Below are 22,660 nucleotides of genomic sequence, written 5' to 3'. Positions count from 1 at the left end.
ATCATGTCCTTGTATTAAAGGACAACCTTCAGGTTCTTCTATATATACCTCTTCTTCAAGTTCTTCATTCAAAAATGCTAACTTGACATCTATCTAATATGCTTTGAATTTATTATATGTTATATATGCTAATAATAACCTTAATGCTTCTATTCTTACAATAGTAGCATAGGTTTCATCATAGTCTATTCCTTCTTGATGTGAGTAACCTTTACATACCAATCTTTCCTTATTCCTTACAACTTCACCTTGTTCAATCATCTTGTTCCTAAATGCCCATTTTGTTCCTATCACATTCTTGTCTATTGGTCTAGGGATCAATTCCCATGTCTCATTCTTTACTAACTAATCCAATTCATCTTTCATAGATTGCTTCCAATATTCATCTTTACATGCTTCATCTACATTCTTTGGTTCAACTTGAGATATTAAACATAGTTCGTCATTGGTTTTACTTCTTATCATCATACCTTTATCTTTTCTTTCGATGATCTACTCAAGTGGATGATTCTTTGTCATATTCTTACTTGAAGTAGGAGTTGTTATCTCAATTTTTAGCTTTGATGAAGGTTTTGAGCTTTGTTCCTTCCTTATCTCTCCTTCATTTTACAAATCATTGCTAGTCTCAAAGAATACTTCATCATTCCTTGGTTTAGTAACAACATTCTCATCATCTAAATTGTAGTCAACTATTCTTTCTTGTATCCCAAATTTCTCATTAACTCTTACATTTTCACTTTCAATAATAGTCTTAGTTCTTATATTATAACATCTATAAGCCTTTCTTTTCAATCAATAACCAAGAAACATAACTTCATCACTTCTAGCATCAAACTTACCAATATCATCATCTCTTTTGATATAACACTTACTACCAAAATTTTTGAAATACTTAACTATAAGTGAGTAACTAAACCATAGTTCATAAGGGGTCTTGTTTTTGTCTTTCATGACTTGTACTATGTTCATAGTGTAGATTGTTTTATTCATAGCTTCTCTCCAAAATATCTTGGATACATCATTCTCATCTAACATAGCTCTTGATGCTTTTGTTACTAATTTTATTTCTTCTCTTTGCAATGTCATTCTGTTTAGGGGTTCTCAGAGTTGAAAACTATCTTTTGCTTCCATTAGTTTCACAAAAGATGGTAAATGCATTTGAGATGAATTCTCATATATTTGATGTTAAACATTTAATCTTCATACCTGATTCGTTCTCAACTCTATTCTTGAATATCTTAAACTTATCAAATGCCTCAAATTTCTCTTTAAGAAATGCAACCCACATAATTCTAGAAATAATCATCAGCTAAAATCATGAAATACCTTTCACCATAGAATTCTATAGTCTTCATAGGACCACTAATATTTGTATGTAAAATCTCCAATTTTTCTATAGTAGTAAACTTCTTGCTGGGAAAAGAAGTTCTGTTATGCATTGCCAATACACACTCTTCACAAATTGTGTTAGTAGGTTTTACAATCTTAGGAAAATCTCTAACTGCAAACATACTACTAGTCTTCACAATCCTATCAAAGTTTATATTTCAAAATCTCTTATGCCATAACCAATTGTCATCTACCTTTGTAACCAAACATGTCATTTTAGTAGGATACAACTAAAATACATTACCTCTAGATCTGTTTCCTATTCCAATTACCTTTCCATCATTGTCTCTGATCGTGCATGTATTCTCTGTGAACTATAACTTATAACCTTTATCCATTAATTTTCCAACACTCAAAATATTTTGCTTCAAACCATCAACAAAATATGCACCCTCAATGTCAGTCTTTCCATTAAGAGTTATAGATCCAATACCTTTAACTTGACACTCTACATTGTTTCCAACTCTGATAATGCCTCCATCATGACTTTTGAAGTTAACAAAATTTTTCATATCACTAGTCATATGATGTGAACAACTACTATTAGTTATCTAATTAGATTTATTTTCAACCTGTGATACCAAAGCTATTTTCTCTAGACTTTCTTCTTTGGTTGCTACAGATCCTATTTCATCAATCATCAGAATCATTTTCTTCATTTTCATATAGACTCTCTCTCTCTCTCTCTCTCTCTCTCTCTCTCTTGATTTGAAATTTCCTCTATATTTTTTCTCTCTTTTAGGACACTTAGATGCATAATGACCAAATTCATTATAAGTCCAACATTTAAAGATTTTCTTACCATCCTTTTCTCTTCTTACTAGAAGGGCTACTCCTTCTATCTTTCTATCCTCATCAGATCTACTACTTCTATAAAAGTCTCCTCTAGCACTTGTGATCCTTGATAAGCTAGGTCAAATATTTAGGGCACTGAAAGCTATTTCTATTCTAGTCAATTCTCCAAACTATCTTAGCTCAATCTCAACTGCTCCAAGTCTCCTAAGTAATGTTTCCATTGTAAAATCTTTGGTATAAGAGATCAAGAACTATATCATTTGAACTTTTGGCTTTAATGGTGGTGTTGAAATCTTTAATATCTTATATATTACCTCATAATCTTCTTTGGTTCCTTCTTGAGATCTAGTATCTAGAGTAATTTATGATATCCTACCTACATATGTTCTTATATATTCATCTTCCATCATTTTAGCATATTGAAATGCACAAATTCAACTTTGCAGCCTCAATTTATTAGAATGTTCATCACCTTCAAAACTATTTTTTGAAGCTTTCCAAATCAAATGAGAATTATCAAGTGATTTTACCTAGTTGTACTCAGTTTCAAGAAGTGTAGATTATACTATTTCTCTAGCTCTCATTTCATACATGAAAAGTTCCCTTTCTTCTTGGGTACAAATTTCCAAATCTTTCTTAGTAATGATTGTCTTTTTTTATTTTGTCAAAATCCAATATCCTAGATCCAAAAATAATAGATGTGGCTTCATCTTTTCCTTCCAGCTATCATAATTTGTTCCATCAAACTCTGGACTATCCTTTTTGAATATGTTCACCATGGATCTCCCAAAGTTGTTAAATTTTATCTTCAAGGACCTAATGCTTTAATACCAATTAATAGAAACAATAGTCCACCAAGATAACTAAGAGGTCAAAGGTGAATCAATTATCCAATAATTAAAACATTTATCCACTTTAATAATCTTAAGCATTCAACCAAAGTAAACAATAGCCATATAAAGATGCACATATATAATTATACTAGATATGTTAACTAGGGAAACCCTTGATCAAAGGGAAAACCTTGGTGGGAATGATGCCCACAAGATGATGTACTAATATAAATATTTCTTGTTAGAGGATGGACCTTGTTATGATTCTATTACAACATTTAGTACATATGAGTCCCTATTAGGAGAATTTGAATCCTTGTTAGAATATTCCAACCCTATTAGGAGCTATCCCAACACATTTAGGAGTTATAGAAGATAGAAAGACCCACTGTCCAAATAGCTTCTAGGGCAAGACCATTGAACTCACTGTCCAATTGATCTCTCAACTATTCCTTTTAGAATAATTTTTTGTATTGTACTTTATCTTCTTTCTTTTGTCTTGTCAATTGGACCAATCACTATCAGACCTGGTAGACTAGGTCATGAACCTTGGATCCAAGTATCAAACTTTGGATCACATAATAAAACCTTAGCAATGAAGTTTCCTTCACCTTCGCTCTACTCTACTTATCTTTGCATTTCACTCTTTGTTTTGCTTACAAGCATTCACTTGGATCCATACATGATAAAGGAAAACATCCTTTCTTTATACTAAATCCATACAATAATTCCTTGAGTCAACTATTACAACTTCTCAATTAATTATTATAGGACCACATTAAGAATGTGTTACACTTACTGATAACATTAATCTTTCACCTTGTAATTTGAATAACTTTTTGTACATGAAATATTATAATGAGTGAGATTAGTGACATCATCTCTTGAATGTCTTTTTTACATCTTTAACTTTGGCTTCTTAGAATAACACATATGCTAAGAGATATAACAAGTTTACCAAAACATGCCTCTGTAACTCTATCTCAGAATAATCTTCACCAAAATTTACATAACTTCTTCTAGACTTAATATCTTATTCTTTTAAGGTTAGCTACATATACTAGATAGTTAGCAATATCTCCTTTTAACCTTTCTTAGTGAAAGTACTTGACTATCTATCCATACCAACTTGATCTTCTTGTTGTTGTTCTGTCAGATACCACAAAAAATTGCTATGTTGACATCAATGACAAACATATTCATGAATTTAATACATCATCATGATAATTATCTAATCATATTTCTACAATACTCCCCCATAGGAATATCATTAGCATTCATGCTTCCAACATTGTCTCCCTATTTTGATCAAATTCCCTTGTATTATCTAACATGATTCTTCTTCATGGGAATAACTTATTCTTATACCCTTATTGAGTTGGTTGTAAACTGAAATATGTAAGAATACATCACATATAAATGTAAATAACACATAAAAAAAATATTTTGGTTACCCATGAACCCCCCAAGGAGAAGGTAAAACTAGGGTGGGGATGACACCCACAAATCTTCACTGCTATAGCAATAAAGTGTGGCCAATTATGGCTACAAAGTTTTGATCATAAACTATGATCTACCCTATGAGAGGTCTACCCTATTAAAGGCTTAAAATGATTGTTAAATCTCAAATTTATGAAAGTATTTAAACACATAATTAAGTAAGCACTCTATTAGAAGATTTACAAAATTTTTTTAGGACTACTCTATTAAGAGATTTACCCTATATCACCTGTTAAAATAATTTAGTACCAGATCGTTTGGTTAGCACCTCTCTACTAGATGTCGGATCTCCTCTTTACAATTTGTATCTTGATCCTCCTGATCTAATGTATCTCCTCTTACCTTTCACTTCTTGACTTTACAATAAAATTGTTCTCATCGCACTAATTCTTTAGTGTTGATCTTTGACTTAAGCATCTTCTCCAAGCCTTCTTTCATACATGATACTCTCCTTAATATCTATCTTTTTTTCATATGCTTGTTATTCTCCCCTTAGAGTTTACCTCCTTAAAATAGGCATTTGGAAATCAATTTAGGTCATAATAAATGACTTTGGTTGATTGTTATTGATGCCTAATGCTTCCTTTTTTTTTTGATTGCCTACATGTTTTACATAAGGATGCATGATATGATTCAATCTTTATTTTGTAATATTGAAAATTAATGTTCATGTCAGCCAAAAATGGTTTACATAGGATTTTGTGCCATTACAAACGTCTATGTCATTGACTAGTAAATCACCATCAATAGGCTTCTAATAGTGGGCCTTAATTGTGCTCGTTCTATAGCTATCTTGTCAATGGCTCGACACTTGAATCACTAGCATGACTTTTTTTCTTGGCACCTTCTATTTTCTTAGCACTTGAGTTACTTGGCACACATTGACTTTTTGGTACCTACTGGAGCTCGGCACCAACTATCATATCACTCAACATGTATTGTTTGGACACTTATTCTTGACATGTTTTGTGCACTATTAGAAATAGATAATACTAAGAGGAGGGTGTGACTTCTTGGTACATACTAGAGCTTGACACTAACTAAATTATATCACTTGGCATGTATTGTCTAGACACTTATGCTTAGTATGCTCTGTGCACTCTATTAGAAATAGATAATACTGAGAGGGGGTTGAGTCAGTATTCTGCAAACTTTTTCCCACAACTAAATATTGTTAATTACTTTATAACTTGCATATGAAAGTAAATCAACAATGTTGACTAGTAAATATAACCATACACATAGAGAACTCATTACACCATTATTTTTTAACTAGGAAAACCCTAGCCAAGGGAAAACCCTAGTGGGGATGATGCCCACTAGATGATTCACTAAACAATAGGATTCTGTTAAGGATATTGACCCTATTAGGAGTCTATGAAGTACATATAATGTCTTAAGTCTTTGTTAGAGGACTAGACCTTGTTAGAAGTCTCAACCAGGAGTGTAAAAGCACAAACTTGTGTCACCTTTTATAAAGAAATGGGATATCAGAATGTGATAGTTCAACATTATTGACAAAAACAATGATATTTGTGTTTAAAATATGAAGATGATGTAAATTGATGAAATGTGTAGAATTGGATGAATTTTATGCCTATAATTTTTATATTTTTTTGAGTAAGAATTTATTCATTTTATTTTATTCTGAAGTCCCTTTTTTAACTGTAAAAAATATAGGGTGTAATTCCTATCAAATAAGTATATGCAAATCATCTTTTTTTGTTCTTATTTGAAAATATCTTATAGATGACATATATAGCTAGGGAACAAAAAAGAAATAATTATTTTTGATGCATATTTTCTTTGTTACACATACTCAAGTTCGACCTTATCATAATCTAATAAATTTTTCCTTCTATCAAAACTTCCCTATCAAATCTACACCTTGAAAAATAATTACATATTCATGAAGAAGATTCTCTCCTCTAGAGATAAATATTATTTTTAAATTTTTTTGATATGATTTACTATTTTTTTTCCTTTTTTAAGGGAGCATCTTCTGAGATGTTGAAATATTGACTTATAATAATATTTTGATATTATAACATATTATAACTAATCAAAACACTCAATCATTTATATAATGATGATATTAAATTTGAGGTCTATAAAAGGGTGTTTTTTAGTTTTTGGGAAAAAAGGATTTTTGATAGAGAAATGAGATTTGACTAAAATAGATTTTGGTATCATAAATGGTGACATAGATCTATGCTTTTACCCCCCTATTAGGAGATTCTTTAACCATGTTAGGAATTGGTAGATCAAATACAATGTATGCAAGAAGAGCCCACTGCCCTAACATGCAATTATATAATTCAGTTATTCACAAGAATAGATATAAATACAATACTTTATGTCTTTTATAATTTGTACTTTATTTTATCATACATTAGATGTAGTTCACATATCATCTCATTGAATTCACATCAATCAAAAATATCACATAGAACATACATATGCTGCACACTTATCTTCACAAGATATGATCTTTACTTATACCTCACACATTCATATTTCACTACTTAGTCGAACTTCGTGCTCTCACATGCTTGGCATAATATAAACTAACATATGGAATAATATCCACATAGTTAGATCATCATGACATAATAATTATTTTGTCTCTAAAATAATTCCTCAAGTCATACAATCCAATTCTCTAATATGCTTTGTTCTACACTATTTAATACCTATACGGGTATTTCAATCATAACGGTTGGTGTACTATTTGTACACATCTATGTACTAGTATATGTCATCATGAAATTTTCATAGAGCTTTCCTCAATTGCACATAAGATAACTCTCAATAAGTCATCTGTACACATCACATATGCTCTCTATGCTATTGCAAAATGTCTAACACTTAGATAATTTTCTATCTCAAAATGCATAAATAAAATGTTGAATACATGCCATAAATGAAAACTATCAAAACATCTATCTAAACATATTGCCAAAAATATCCTCCTTTGGAATTGGTGGCAACATTTGGGAAAATTGGCTAGGTCCCAATATTATGTCATACATAATAAAAATAAATAAAAGTAACTATACAAAATTGTCTTTAAAACATAACAATTGTATTCATGTTTTCCTGGATCGTTACATTACTTATCACTCCTTTACATTGATAAGTATGTACATAAGTGTACTCCTCCTTACATATACAATACATACAATTTTTCTTTACATATTACTCCCCCTTTGACATCAATTGCAAAGGTGTCAAAAATTGTATCTAAAAAAAAACTGTGTAGCATGCTACTGATCAGCATGTCATTGTGTAAAATTAATCTGCATAAAAAGTTTTAGCCTATTCACTTCTTTCTTCTAGTTTTCCTTTACTAAATCAGAAATACTAATTAGTGCATAGGATGCCACTTCAACTATGCTCAAGTCAGTATTTGAAAACTTTTCATAGGAAGACTTTGCTACAAGACATTCCTCTAGCTACCACTACAAGGTGCTTATCTTAGGTGACAAAATTTCTCTAAGACTAGAGAATCTCTTTTTTTCCTTCTCATTATCAAATTCCAAGCCTTTAATTGCAATGTGGATCTTCTCTACTTCTATTTTACACTCTTCAATGTTGATCTCTAGGAGCTATTATTTTATAGTGAGTTCTTCTAGATCACTCAACTTACCCTTTATTTGACTCTCAAAGTCAGTCAAGTACTTGTATGATAGCACATAATATCCATACAATCTATTCCCTTCATCAATGTATTTTCTAAGTTCCTTAATGCTTCCATCAAGTACTTTCAAGCCATTTCTCACATTATTGTTGGATACAATTGATTAATTGTGTGTTGTCTTTGATGTTACACGAATGTCATATTAGTTTCAGTTAGTGGTTGTCAAGCTCACTTGATTAGTAAAGATATTTTCTATGTCTACTAAGTGTTCCTATGTTTTCCAAGTTTAGAAGGTAGTGTCTACCAAGTTCACTCAAGAGACAAAGGAAAGTGTATTAAAGATGATTGTTAATCAACCTCACTCATTTAATGAAGGAAAGTTGGATGGAACCAGTGTTGACTGAGCTCACTCAGGTGCCAAAGGGTTTTTGCAAGTTTGCAATGTTAACTAAGCTTCTGTTGGTTAACATAGGAAATTGTTTTTGAGTCAGTATTGACTGAGCTATGTAATATGAATGAAGTTTCATAGTATTCATTGAGTTGCTAGTATAGGCCAAGTTTGAAACTACTTGAAGGTGATCAGTATGGACTAAGTTTCTATGTCTATCAAGTGCATGATGATGCCAAGTATTGATAGTGGATTTTGAGTATCAGAACCTCACTGAACTAGTCTTTTGAACCCAAGTTTCTACATTTTGGTTGACTTTGTAACTTTGTGTAAACTTGTGTTCTAGCCAACTAAGATGATGAATATTAGTTATTCTAAGTTATATTTGAGCTGACTTGATAACTTGGAAGGCATAAATAAAAGGTCAAGTTGAGATTTGTAAAGTGTACAAGTGTGTTGATTGAATTGATAAGAAAAAGAGGAAGCAAACTTGAAGGATAAGTAGGTATTCTTGTAGAGCAAAAAAGTAATATTTGATCAGGAAGGATCAAGCTTAAGCAAAAAAGAGATATGGATTCAATAACTTAGTTGCATCACAATTAGGTCAATTCATTGGTACTCTCTAACCATTGTAGCAGTGATCTAAAATTGCTTAATAGAGTTGGTTTAATAGCCATTTGTAAATCCTCTAACAAGGTGACAATTCTATTGAATTGTTTCAAGACCTCTAACAAGGCCACTCTAAATAGGGTGATTAAATCCTCTAATAGGGTCACACCTAGCAATGTGTTTTTTAACCTTTAACAAGGTTGGCTCCTAACAGGGCTCACTTCATAAGAGTGAAAAATAGTAACTAGTTGTAATTGGTGGTTTTTTTCCAAATTAGGTTTCCACATTAAATCTTGGTGTCAAATGTGTTCATGCTATTTAATTTTATGTTTTTGAAGCTAAGTTAAAGTAATGGTAATCGCAAATAATATCTAAAGACTTGCATGTTAATATTTATTGAGAAAACATAGTGTTTAGTGAGTTACAACATTTTCTTTGTTTGTTAAGCAACAACAGTATTCTAATTTTAGAATTTTTTTTTGTACTGACGTCTAAGAGATTTAAGATTTATTTTAGTGGTAACTGATTCATCCCTCCCCTCTCAGATACTCGTCTTATATTTCCAACAATTGGTATTAGAGCTTTTGGTGCTTGTAGAGAAGGTTTCAAGGACCTAAGCTAAAGATCAAGATGTCTTATAGAATAGAGATTCCCAAGCTAAACAAAGACAACTTTATAGCATGGAAAGGACTAATGAGACTACATCTGGGTAGTATCAGTGATTTAGGTTACAAGTATCTTGATGTTGAATACAAGACTTCCATTGGAAAATTATCAATTGAAGATATTGCTAAAAATAAGAATCATAACATCATCATGATTGATATTGCATTTGTTCTTAGTTATGGTGAATTTGATGAGGTAAAGGATTGCAAAACTACTTTTGAAATGTGGAACAAACTAAAAAATATCTATGGAGGAGATGACAGTGTAAAAAGAGCCAAAGTAGAAAGTCTTAGAGGATAGTTTGATCAAATGAAAATGAGAGAAGATGAAAACATTGCTAAATATGTGGAAAGAATCAAGGCTAGTGTAAGTGCAATCAAGGCATCTAGAGGAGACATCAAGGAGGAAATTGTTGTAAGTAAAGTGCTTAGAACTCTTCTTCTTATTTATGCAATTAGAGTATCTTCTATTTAAGAGATGAGATGTGATCCAAATTGTAAAATGTCATTGGATGCTCTAGTTTGAAGATTGATAGCTTTTGAGTTAGATAATTTTGATAACTATGTTTTTGCTTCAAAGAATATTGAGTTTGCATTTGAAACTAAACTTTCACTCAAGAAAAAGGGCAAAAAGTCAAAATCTAGTCAATCAAGAAGTGATGAAGATGGAACATCACAAGAAAGTTCAAATAGTGATCTTGAAGTTTTTGAAGCCTTACTTGCAAGGAAATATTCAAAAGGTAGAGGAAAATACAAAGGTAAAGCTCCTCTAATATGCTTTTCTTGTGAAGAAGTTGGTCACATTGCTACTAGATGTCCAAACAAAGATGAAAAGAAAAGTCATAAGTACAAAGGCAAGAAGGATTTCAAGAACTACAAAAAGGAAAAAGGAAAGATATCTTTTTTTGTAGCCAAATATTTTGATAACAGTGAAGATGAAATGGTATATATTGCTATAAAGGATGAATCTAATGATGAAGGAGATAAAATGGAACTTATCTCTCATGTTAGAAAAAATGATACATGGATTATTGATAGTGGTTGCTCACATTGTATGATTGGAGATAAAACAAAATTTGAGAATATGGAACCTTATGATGGAGGTAGTGTAATATTTGGAAACAATGAACCTTGTTGCATAAAAGGTAAATGGCATATCACATTGACCAATGAACTTGTACGTGACAATGCTTATTGGGTTGAAGGATTAAAGCATAATCTATTAAGTGTGGTATAGTTGAACAACATTGGATTCAAGATAGAATTCATCAAAGGTAAGGCAAAACTACTAGATGGGAAAGGAAATCTAGTTGGATCTGGCAAGAAAACAAAATGTAATTTATTTCATCTTGACCTTAGTGAAAATTCATGTTTTATTGCTCAAGTAGATGAAAGTTATTTATGGAACAAAAGGCTATGTCATGTAAACTTTGATAATCTAGTTGAGATTAGAAAACATAAGAAAGTAAGAGGTCTTCCTAGTTTGAAGAAACATGACATGGGTTTGTGCAAGAATTGCCAAATTGGAAAGATGGGAAAGACTAGTTTTAAAAAAAAAAACTATCAGTCTAGATAAGTCTTAGAGACTATTCATACTGACTTATGTGGTCCTATTGGAATAGAAAGTTACAATGGAGAAAATATTTTCATTCTTTTTGTTGATGATTATTCTAGAATGATGATTGTAATGTACTTGAAAGAAAAACTTGAAGCTTTTCAAAAGTTCAAATGGTATTTGGCAAGAGTAGAAAAGGAAATTGGAAAGAAATTAAAATGTTTGAGATCAGACAAAGGTGGTGAATTCATCTCTAATAAATTTAATAACTTCTGCATTGAAAATGGAATCAAAAGACAGGTATCAACCCCTAGTACACCTCAGCAGAATGGTATAGTTGAAAGAAGGAATAGATCCATCATGGATTGTGTAAGAACATTGATGATTAAAAATAATGTTGCTCTCAAATACTAGAAGGAAGCTATCATCATTGTAGTTCATACCTTGAATAGAGTACAGTTGAAGAAAGACTCAACCAAACTCCTTATCAACTATGGTATGGCTACAAACCTAATGTAAGTTACTTGAAAGTATTTTGAAACAAATATTATATATTGAAAGAATCTTGAAAAGAAAAATTTGATGTAAAAGGTGATGAAAGCATATTCCTAGGATATTCTTTCAAAAGTAAACCATACAAATATTTGAATCTATCTACTCATAAAATCATAGAAAGTGCACATGTTAGAATTGGCGAGTTTGTAGAAAGGAGTGAAGAAGAAAGCTGCAAAGAGCTAGAGGATTATAGAAGATTCTTTTGCTATGAACTTGATACTCTTCCAATCATATCAAAAGGAAATAATACTTCACCTCTCAAGTCCCCAAAATCTCCATCAGCTACCAAGTTGCAAGCAGTGCAACTCGAGTCATAGTCTGAAGGACCTGAGTCACAATCAGAGGCTACCAAGCTAGTTTAAACCAAGTCTAATGGACCCAAGTCACAGACAGTAAGACCCAAGCCTCACACAGAAGTTCATGATGAAATCAATGAAAGTCATTCATTATCCAAAATGTCTATATTAGCAAGATATGCCAAAATTCTTCATGCACCTGATCAGATCATTGGAGACAAATCTGATGGAACAATGACAAGAAGTAAATTGAAAGATGCATGCTTACTTGTTGAATTTGAACCTAGAAGTGTTAAAGATGCATTAGAAAATGAAATTTATGTTGAGGAAATGAATGAAGAAATAGAAAAGATTGAGAAGAAAAAAACTTGGACTCTTGTTCGTAGACCCAAGGATAAAAATGTAATTGGCACAAAATGGGTTTTTAAAAATAAGTTGAATGAAGATGGAGAAGTTTCAAGAAACAAAGAAAAATTAATATGGAAAGGCTATTCTCAAGAAGAAGGTATTGATTATGGAAAAACCTTTGCTCCCATTGCAAGATTAGAAGGTGTTAGAACTTTACTAGCATATGCAGTAGATAGAGGACTTAAAATATATCAAATGGATGTTAAATCTACATTCTTGAATGGAATTCTTGATGAGAAAGTATACATTGAACAACCAAAAGATTTTGTGGATCCTAATAAGAGAGACATGGTTTACAAATTACACAAAGCATTATATGGTCTCAAGCAAGCTCCCAAAGCTTGGTATGAAAGGCTACATAAATATTTGGTACATATTAGCTTTCAAAGAACAAATGATAACAACAATCTATATATCAAAGAAGGACCAGACAAAAAAATTGTATTGGCTGAAATACTTGTTGATGGTACTTTATTTGTAGGGAATGATGACTTATGCAAGGGATTTTTAGAAGAAATGAGCAAAGAGTTTGAGATGCCTATGTTTGGTGAGATAAAATTCTTTGTTGGGTTGTAGGTACACCAAAGAAAAAATGGTATCTATATTATTCAATCCAAGTATATCAAAGAAATGTTGAAGAAATTTGGAATGGAAGATTCAAAGCCTATTGGAACTCCTATGACTACTAGACATAAACTTTCCAAAAATGATGATTCCAAAGAAGTAGATTAGACCACATACAGATCAATGATTGGAAAACTATAGTATGTAGTATATACAAGGCTTGGTATTGCATGAGCAATTTGTATGGTGGAAAGATTCTTAGAAAATCCAAGAGAAAATCACATGATGGCAATCAAGAGAATCATGAGATATCTAAAAGGTACTCAAGACTATGGCTTATGGTACAAAATTGGAGGCAATCTGGACTTAAAGGTATTTATCGATGGTGATTGGGCAAGAAGTATTGATGATAGAAAAAGCACTAGTGGTGAAGCATTCTTTTTTGGTAAAAGACTAGTGTCTTGGATAAGAAAGAAGTAAAATTTTACATCTCAATCCACAAAAAAGGCATAATATGTAGTAGCAGTAGTTAATTGTTCAAACATTTTTTGGTTCGAGTAACTATTGGTAGGTATGAAGATAGAAATCAAGGATCCAATTGTCATATACTGTGATAATATCAGTGCAATCAATATATCAAAGAATCCAGTGATGCATTCTAAAACAAAGCACATTGCTATAAAATATCATTTCTTAAGAGAATTGGTGCAGGATAAAGAAGTTAGATTGGAGTATGTGAATACAAAGGAATAAATTGTAGACATATTCACTAAGCCATTACCTAAGGATGCATTCTTGTATCTAAGAGGTAAGCTAGGGGTCATTCCCCTATCAGAAGCTCACCGAATGAAGTTTAGTGATGCATCAACTAGAGCATGTTGAAGATCAATCAGTTGATGCAAAATTGACAAGAACTTATTGAAAATGAATTAGTACTTTAGGTATGTTGATATTATAAAGGAATTTTTTGTCTTTGGCATGTGTTGTCAAATAGGGAGAAGTTTACTGTCATATCTCCTAAGAAATTTCTCTAAGAGGGAGAAGTTTGTAGTAAGAGGAAGAAGTTATCAGACAAGAAGAGCTCACACTGACAGAGGGACTTCTCATAAATGAGAATCAGAATGAAACTAAGGATATGTTCCTTACTTTATGATTGCTTTGAAATTTTATTGTGCTATGACATGTGTTGCCATCAATGCCAAAGAGGGAAATTGTTGGATAAAATTGATTAATTATGTGTTGTCTTTGATGTTACACAAATGTCATATCTATTTTAGTTAGTTCTTGCAGAGCTCACTTGATTAATGAAGGAAAGCTAGATGGAACTAGTGTTGACCGAGCTCACTTAGGTGCCAAAGGATTTTTGCAAGTTTGCAATATTAACCAATCTTTTTTTTGTTAACATAGGAAATTGTTTCTGAGTCAGTATTGATTGAGCTATGTAATATGAATCAAGTTTCATAGTATTCACTGAGTCACTAGTGCAAGTTGAGTTCAAGACTACTTGAAGGTGATCTTTATGGATCGAGTTTCTATTTCTATCGAGTGCATGACAATGTTGAGTATTGACAGTGGATGCCGAGTATCAGAACCTCACCAAGCGAGTCTTCTAAACCCAAGTTTCTACATTTTGGCTAACTTTGTAATTTTGTGTAAACTTGTATTCTAGCTAGCTAAGGTAATGAATATTAGTTATTATAAGTTATATTTGGGCCATCTTGACAACCTGGAAGGTGTAAATAAAAGGTCAAGTTGAGATTTCTAAAGTGTGCAAGTGTGTTGATTGAATTGATAAGAAAAAGAGGAAGAAAACTTGAAGGATAAGCAGGTATCCTTGTGGAGCAAAAAGGCAATATTCTAGATTCAGCAATTCAATTGCATCACAATCAAGTCAATTCATTTTTAATCTCTAACCATTGTAGTAGTGATCTAGAATCTCTTAACAGAGTTGGTTTAACAGACATTTGTAAATCCTCTAATAAGGGGATAGTTCTATTGAATTATTTCAAGACCTCTAACAAGGCCACTCCTAATAGGGTAATTAAATCCTCTAATAGGGTCACATATAATAGTGTGTTTTGTAACCTTTAACAAGGTTGGCTCCTAACATGACTCACTTTAGAAGGGTGAAAAATAGTAACTAGTTGCAATTGGTGGTTTTTCCCAAATTGGGTTTCCATGCTAAATCTTGGTGTCAAATGTGCTCATGCTATTTAATTTTATATGTTTTCAAGTAAGTTAAAGTAATGGTAATCACAGATAATATCTAAAGACTTGCATGTTAATATTTTCCAAGCAAACATAGTGTTTATTGAGTTACAACATTTTCTTTATTTGTCGAGCATCAATAGTATTCAATTTTTAGAATTTTTTTTTGTACTGATATCTAAGGGATCTAGGATTTATTTTAGTAGTAATTGATTCACCCCTCCCCTCTTAGTTACTCCTCTTATATTTCTAACAATTAGTGCATACTATATCAAATAGTGATGCATCATGCTTCACCTATGCTTGCGTTGAAGCTACTTCTGCTAAAGTTGTCAAATCTTCATCAAAGATTTTCACCAACTCTTTGGCCTTTACTTGTAACTCTAGATTATATAAATTTTTGTTGACTATCTTCTATATTCTATCCAAGAATTCAATGAGTTTCTTCTCCAAAGACTTTACTAATTTATTCTTTTCAAATAACTTGCTCAACAAGTTCATTAATCCTTTTTTATCATCATCATCATCTAATGGGACTAATATTGCTGCTACTACTGCTACTATGATTGGAGTTACTATTGAAATAGGTATAACTTCTTTTAGTTATACCTTCTTCTCTTCCTTAGCTTTCTTCTTCTCTTCTTCCAATCTTTCAACTTTTTTCCTTTTCTTTTCCTCTTCTTCTTTCTTTTTCTTGTCTTCTTCTTCTTCTTTCCTTTTCGCTTCTTCTTTCCTCTATGTTTCTTTCTTCTTCTCCTCAACTTGTTTCTTCTTGAATTCCTCATGTTTCTCCTTTTCTTCTTCTTCATCTTCATCAAAGCTAAAATATGATGTTATATTATTGATATTTCCAATAATATTTCTCCATATCCTACAAAAGGATTCTCCTTTGCATCTACAATTATGTGTGTACTATCTACTTGGATGGATTCAGTACCCATGACAATGTGTGGTGGTGAGGGTGCATGTTGTTTCTCTTCTACTTCTCCCTCATCATTGGATGGTGTATGTGCTTCAACATATATTGGGCTATCAGGCTTTAACTACACACTCACCTTAGGCACTAAGGTTATGAATTGTAAAATTGCCTCCTCTGTCTCCTTTCTAATGTCCTCATAATTTCCTCCCATTAGAAGAGTTTCTCTTCTTTTGTTTCTCAAAAAGTGCTCAATATTCTTCAAAATTATCTCTAAATCCTCCTTAGATTCAACTTCACACAGTTTATTTATCAATATGATCCTTAAATTCATATCTTATTCTAATAATCCCATCTTCATGTTTATTAGCCTATCATATAAGTCTTCAAGTATCTTGTTCTGAATACTCTCAGACTTCTTATTTCTCAAAATCATGTTTCTTACAATGGAATTTTCTAATTTCCTTCTATCCATATTGTAATACATATTATAATACTTTTAAAACTATACAAAGTTGTGATCATTAATTATTTGCATGTTTAGGTTCTCTACCTTTGGTTTCCATGCTCTCTTTCTAGCTATTATTTTTCTTCCTACGTATCTTGCACTACTAGTCTATCTCCATCTTCATCCTTAGAACTTTTAAATTCAGTTACTAGCATCATTTTCCCTTTTCTTTGTGGATGGTGCAAGTTCTTGTTGGAAATATAAGAGGAGTAACTAAGAGGGGAGGGGTGAATCAGTTAATACTAAAATAAATCTCAAATTCCTTAGATGTTAGTACAAATTCCAATCTGAAAGTTGAATACTATTGATTCTTGGTAAACACATATAGAATGTTGTAACTTAGTAAATAATAAATTAACTTTGCAAATCTTAAGATATTGTCAATGATTATCATTAAACTTTATTTCAATCTTGAAATAAATAACATGAACACATTTGACACCAAAATTTAATATGGAAACCCAATTTGGGTAAAACCACCAATTATAACTAGTTACTATTTTTCACTCTTCTAAAGTGATCCCTATTAGGAACTAACCCTATTAATGGTTACAAAACACACTGTTAGGTGTGACCCTATTAAAAGATTTAATCACCTTATTAGGAGTGGCCTTGTTAGAGGTCTTGAGACAATTCAATAGAACTACCACTTTGTTAGAAGATTTACAAATGGTTGTTAAACCAAATCTATTAAGATATTTAGATCACTACTACAATGGTTAGAGAGTAATAATGAAATGACTTGATTGAGATGTGACTAAATTACTAATTATATATCTCTATTTTTCCTTGTACTTAATCCTTCCTGATCAAATATAGTTTTTCTTTTCCACAAGGATATTCTCCTTAGCCTTCAAATTTTCTTCCTCTCTTCATTCCTTTCAATTAATTCAATACAACTTGCATCCTTTGAAACCACAACTTCACCTTATACTTATATCTTTCATATTGTCAAGTCATCTCAAATATAACTTAGAATAATTAAGATTCATCCTCTTAGTTGGCTAGAATTAATAGATAAATTAATTAAGCTCATTATACCAAAATAAGAAAATCCTTCGTTATCTAACCCATCTTGATAGAAACTATCTAACCCATCTTGATAGAAATTAACTCAAAACAAGTTTCCTGTGTTAACAAATAAAAGCTCGGTGAACACTACAAACTTGTGAAATTCCTTTGGTAACTGAGTGAACTCAATTAACATTGATTATGTCCAACCTTTCCTTCATTAACCAAGTGAGCTCAGTTAACACTCATCTTCTTCTTGCTTTTCTTTGATGACTGAGTGAACTTGGTAAAAACTTCTTTCTAAACTAGGTAACCATGGGAACACTCAATAGATACAAAAAACTATCTTGAATGCCCAAGTGAGCTTGGAATGCATTGACTAACAATGATATGACATTTGTGTAACATCAAAGATAACACACAATTTAATCTATTGTATGCAACAATCCCCCTCTTTGACATTGATGGCAACACAACATGTCATAGCACAATAAAATTTTGGATTTGGATTTGAGAACTCCCTTTGTCAATATGAGCTCTTCCTTTCACTAGATTCTTTCTCTATCTACAACAACTTTTTAAAATTCATTAAGAACTTTCTCCCTCTTACAAAAAACTTATTTGCAACTTCTCCCTCCTTCAAAAAAATTCTCCCTCTTGAATTTCTTACTTTATTCTAGTTCCAAGAATTTATCAGGAATATGACAGTAAACTTCTCCCTCTTTGACAACACATGCCAAAGAAAATAATTCTATAAATACCAATGTACTTAAAGTACTAATTCATTTGCAATATGCCCTTGGCAATACTACATCAACTGATTGGTTTTTAACTTGCTTTGGTTGATGCATCACTTAACTTCATTTAGTGAGCTTTAGATAAGGGAATGAACCCTAGCTTACCTCTTAGATATGAAAAAGCATCCTTAGGTAATGTCTTGGTGAATATGTTTGCAATATGTTATTTTATATTAACATATTCCAATTTGACTTCTTTGTCTTGCACCAATTCTCTTAAGAAGTGATATTTTATAGCAATGTGCTTTGTTTTGGAATGCATCACTCGATTCTTTGATATATTGATTGGACTAGTTTTATCATAATATATGACTACTAGATCCTTGATCTCTACCTTCATTCCTTCCAACAATTGTTTAAACCAAACAATGTTAGAAAAAGTTACTACTGCTACCACATATTCTACCTTTGCTATGGATTGAGATGTATAATTTTACTTCTTTCTTGTCCAAGACACCAAACTTTTACCAAGGAAGAATGCTCCTCCACTAGTGCTTTTTCTATCATTAAGACTTCCTACCCAATCAGCATCAATAAACACCTTTATGTCCAGATTGCCTCCAAGTTTTTATCATAAGCCATAATCCTCAGTACCTTTCAGATATCTCATGATTCTCTTGATTGCCATCATATGGTTTTCTTTAGGATTTTTTGGGAATCTTGCCACTATCCCAACTATTAAGGCAATGTCAAGCCTTGTATGTACTACATACTACAATTTCCCAATCATTAATCTATATGTGGTCTGATATACTACTTTAGAGTCATCATTTTTGGAAAGCTTATGTCCAATAGACATGGGAGTTCCAACTGGTCTTGAATCTTCCATTCCAAAATTCTTTAGTATCTCCTTGATATACTTAGATTGAGTGATGTAGATACCATTTTTGTTCTTTTCTATCTGCAATCCAACAAAGAATTTTATATCAGCAAACATGGACATCTCATTCTTTGAATAAGTCATCATTTCCTATCATTAGTGTATCATCAACAAATATTTCTACCAAAAAAAATCTTCTTATCTGGTCCTTCCTTGATATACAGACTACTGTTATCATATGTTCTTTGAAAACCAATCCATATCAAATAGTTATGCAGTCTTTCATACCATGCTCCAAGAGCTTGTTTGAGACCATATAGTGCTTTGTGTAATTTGCAGACCATGTCCCTTTTGTTAGGATATACAAAACCTTCCGGTTGTTCAATGTAGATTTCCTCATCAAGAATTTCATTCAAGAATGTAAATTTAGCATCCATCTCATATAATTTAAATCCTCTGTGAGTTGCATATGCAAGTAGAGTTCTAACATCTTCTAATCTTGCAATATGGGCAAATTTTTTACCATAATCAATACCTTCTTCTTGAGAATAATCTTTACATACCAGTCTTACTTTGTTTCTAGACACTTTTCCATCTTCATTCAGCTTGTTTTTGAATACCCATTTTGTACCAATTACATTCTTATCTTTGGGTCTAGGAACAAGAGTCCAAGTTTTATTCTTCTCTATCTATTTTATCTCTTCATCAATTGCTTCAATCCAACTTTCATTTTTCAAAGAATCTTTAAAATTTCTAGGTTCAAATTCAACAAGTAAACATGTACCTTTTAATTTTCTTCTTGTCATTATTCCATCTAATTTATCTCCAATAATCTGATCAGGTGCATGATGCCTTCTGACATATCTTTCTAACACAACCTCTTTTGGTTTTGAATGAATTCCACTATTTTCATTATGAACTTCAACTCCAAGCTCAAGTCCTTCTATTTGTAGCTCAAGTCCATCAAACTTGGTTTGAACTAGCTCGGTAGCCTCTGAATGTGACCTGGGTCCTTTAGATTGTGACTTGGTCTGCACTTCTTGCAACTAGGTAACCATTGGAGATTTAGGGGACTTGGGAGATGAAGTGTCTTTTCTTTCAAATAGATTTGGAAATGTATCATGTTCATAGTAAATGAATCTTCTATAATCTTTTGGCTCCTTTTTGCCTTTTTTAGATTCTTTCAAGATATAACATTTGCTACCAAATACTTTCAAATAACTTACATTAGGTTTGTAGTCATACCATAGTTCATAGGGAGTTTGGTTTGAGTATTTCTTCAACCAAACTTAGTTCAAAAATATGAACTACAATACTAATGGCTTCCTTCCAGTATTTGATGGCAATATTCTTTTCAATCATCAGTGTCCTTGAATAATCCACGATGGATCTATTCCTTCTTTCAACTATACCATTATGTTGAGGTGTACTAGGGGTTGATACTTATCTTTTGATTCCTCTTTCAAAAAGTTATTGAATTTATTGGAGATGGATTCACCACCTCTACTTGATCTTAAATGCTTCAATCTCTTTCCAGTTCTTTTTCTACTCTTGCCAGATACCATTTGAATTTTTCAATAGCTTTTAATTTTTCTTTTAGATACATAACAGTCATCATTCTAGAATAACCATCAACAAAAAGAATGAAGAATTTTTCTCCACTGTAACTTTCTATTCCAATGGGTCCACATAAGTTAGTATGTACAATTTCCAAGACTTCTTCTAACTGATAGTTTTTTTCTTAAAACTAGTCTTTCCCATCTTACCAATTCAATAATTCTTGCACAAACCAACATCAATTTTTTTCAAGCTATGAATACATCTTACTCTTCTAAATTTTATTATCTTGACCATATTATCAAAGTTTACATGACATAGTCTCTTATGCCATAACCAATTTTCTTCTACTTGAGCAATAAAACATGAGCATTCACCAAGATCAAGATAAAATAGATTATCTTTTGTTTTCTTGCCTAATCCAACTAGATTTCCTTTTTCATCTAGTAGTTTTTCCTTGACATTCATGAATTCTACCTTGAATCCAATGTTTTTCAACTGTGCCACACTCAGTAGATTATTTGTTAGTCATTCAACCCAATAGGCATTATCACATATAAGTTTATTAGTTAATGAGATACAACCTTTTCTTGTTATGCAATAGGGTCCATTGTTTCCAAACCTTACACTACCTCCATCATAGTATTCAAAATGTTCAAATTTTTTTTAATCTCTAGTCATGTGATGTGAACATCCAATATCAATAATCCATGTGTCATTTTTGCTAACATGAGAGATAAGCACCATCTTATCTTCTTCATCATCAGATTCATCTTTTTAGAGCAATATACACTATTTCATCTTCACTATCATCAGAATATTTAGCCATAAAACAAGTTTTCTTACCTTTGTCCTTATAGATCTTATGATTTGAATTCCTTCTTGCTTTTGTGCTTGTGGATTTTCTTCTCATCCTTTCTCTCTTTTTTTGGACACCCAGCAACAATATGACCAACTTCTTTACAAGAGAAACAAATTAGAGGAATTTTACCTTTGTATTTTCTTCTACCTTTGGAATATTTCTTTGCAAGTAGGGCTTCAACAATTTCAAGATTGCTGTTAGAGCTTTCTTCAATTTCTTCCTCACTTCCTAATTGATTGGCTTTTGATTTTTTGTTCTTTTCCTTGAGTGAGAGTTTAGCTTCAAATGTAGATTATATAGTCTTTGAAGTAAGAACATAGTTATCATAGTTGTCTAATTCAAAACTTTCCAGTCTTCCTACTAGAGTATCCAAGGTTAATTTGTTATTTGGATCACACCTCATTTTCTTAATAGTAGATACTCTAATTGCATAGATAGGAAGAAGAGTTCTAAGTACCTTACTTACAATATTTTTCTCCTAAATGTCTCCTTATATGCTATGATTGCACTTACATTGGCTTTGATTATTTCTGCATATTTTGCAATGTCTACATCTTCTCTCATTCTCACTTGGTCAAATTTTCCTCTAAGACTTTTTGCTTTGGCTCTTCTTACATTGTCAGCTCATCCATAGATATCTTTTAGTTTGGTCCACATTTCATGAGCATTTTTACAATCTTTCACCTCATTAAATTCAACATAACTAAAAGTAGATGCAATATCAATCATCATGATGTTATGGTTCTTCTTCTTAACAATATCTTCAATTGATAATGTTCTAGTG

This window comes from Cupressus sempervirens, chromosome 3 (assembly GCF_028749045.1).
Source record: "Cupressus sempervirens isolate cs-2001-9-10 chromosome 3, ASM2874904v1, whole genome shotgun sequence".
NCBI lineage: Eukaryota > Viridiplantae > Streptophyta > Pinopsida > Cupressales > Cupressaceae > Cupressus > Cupressus sempervirens.
The sequence above is the reverse complement of the archived record's forward strand: the minus strand, read 5'-3'. Positions refer to the sequence as shown.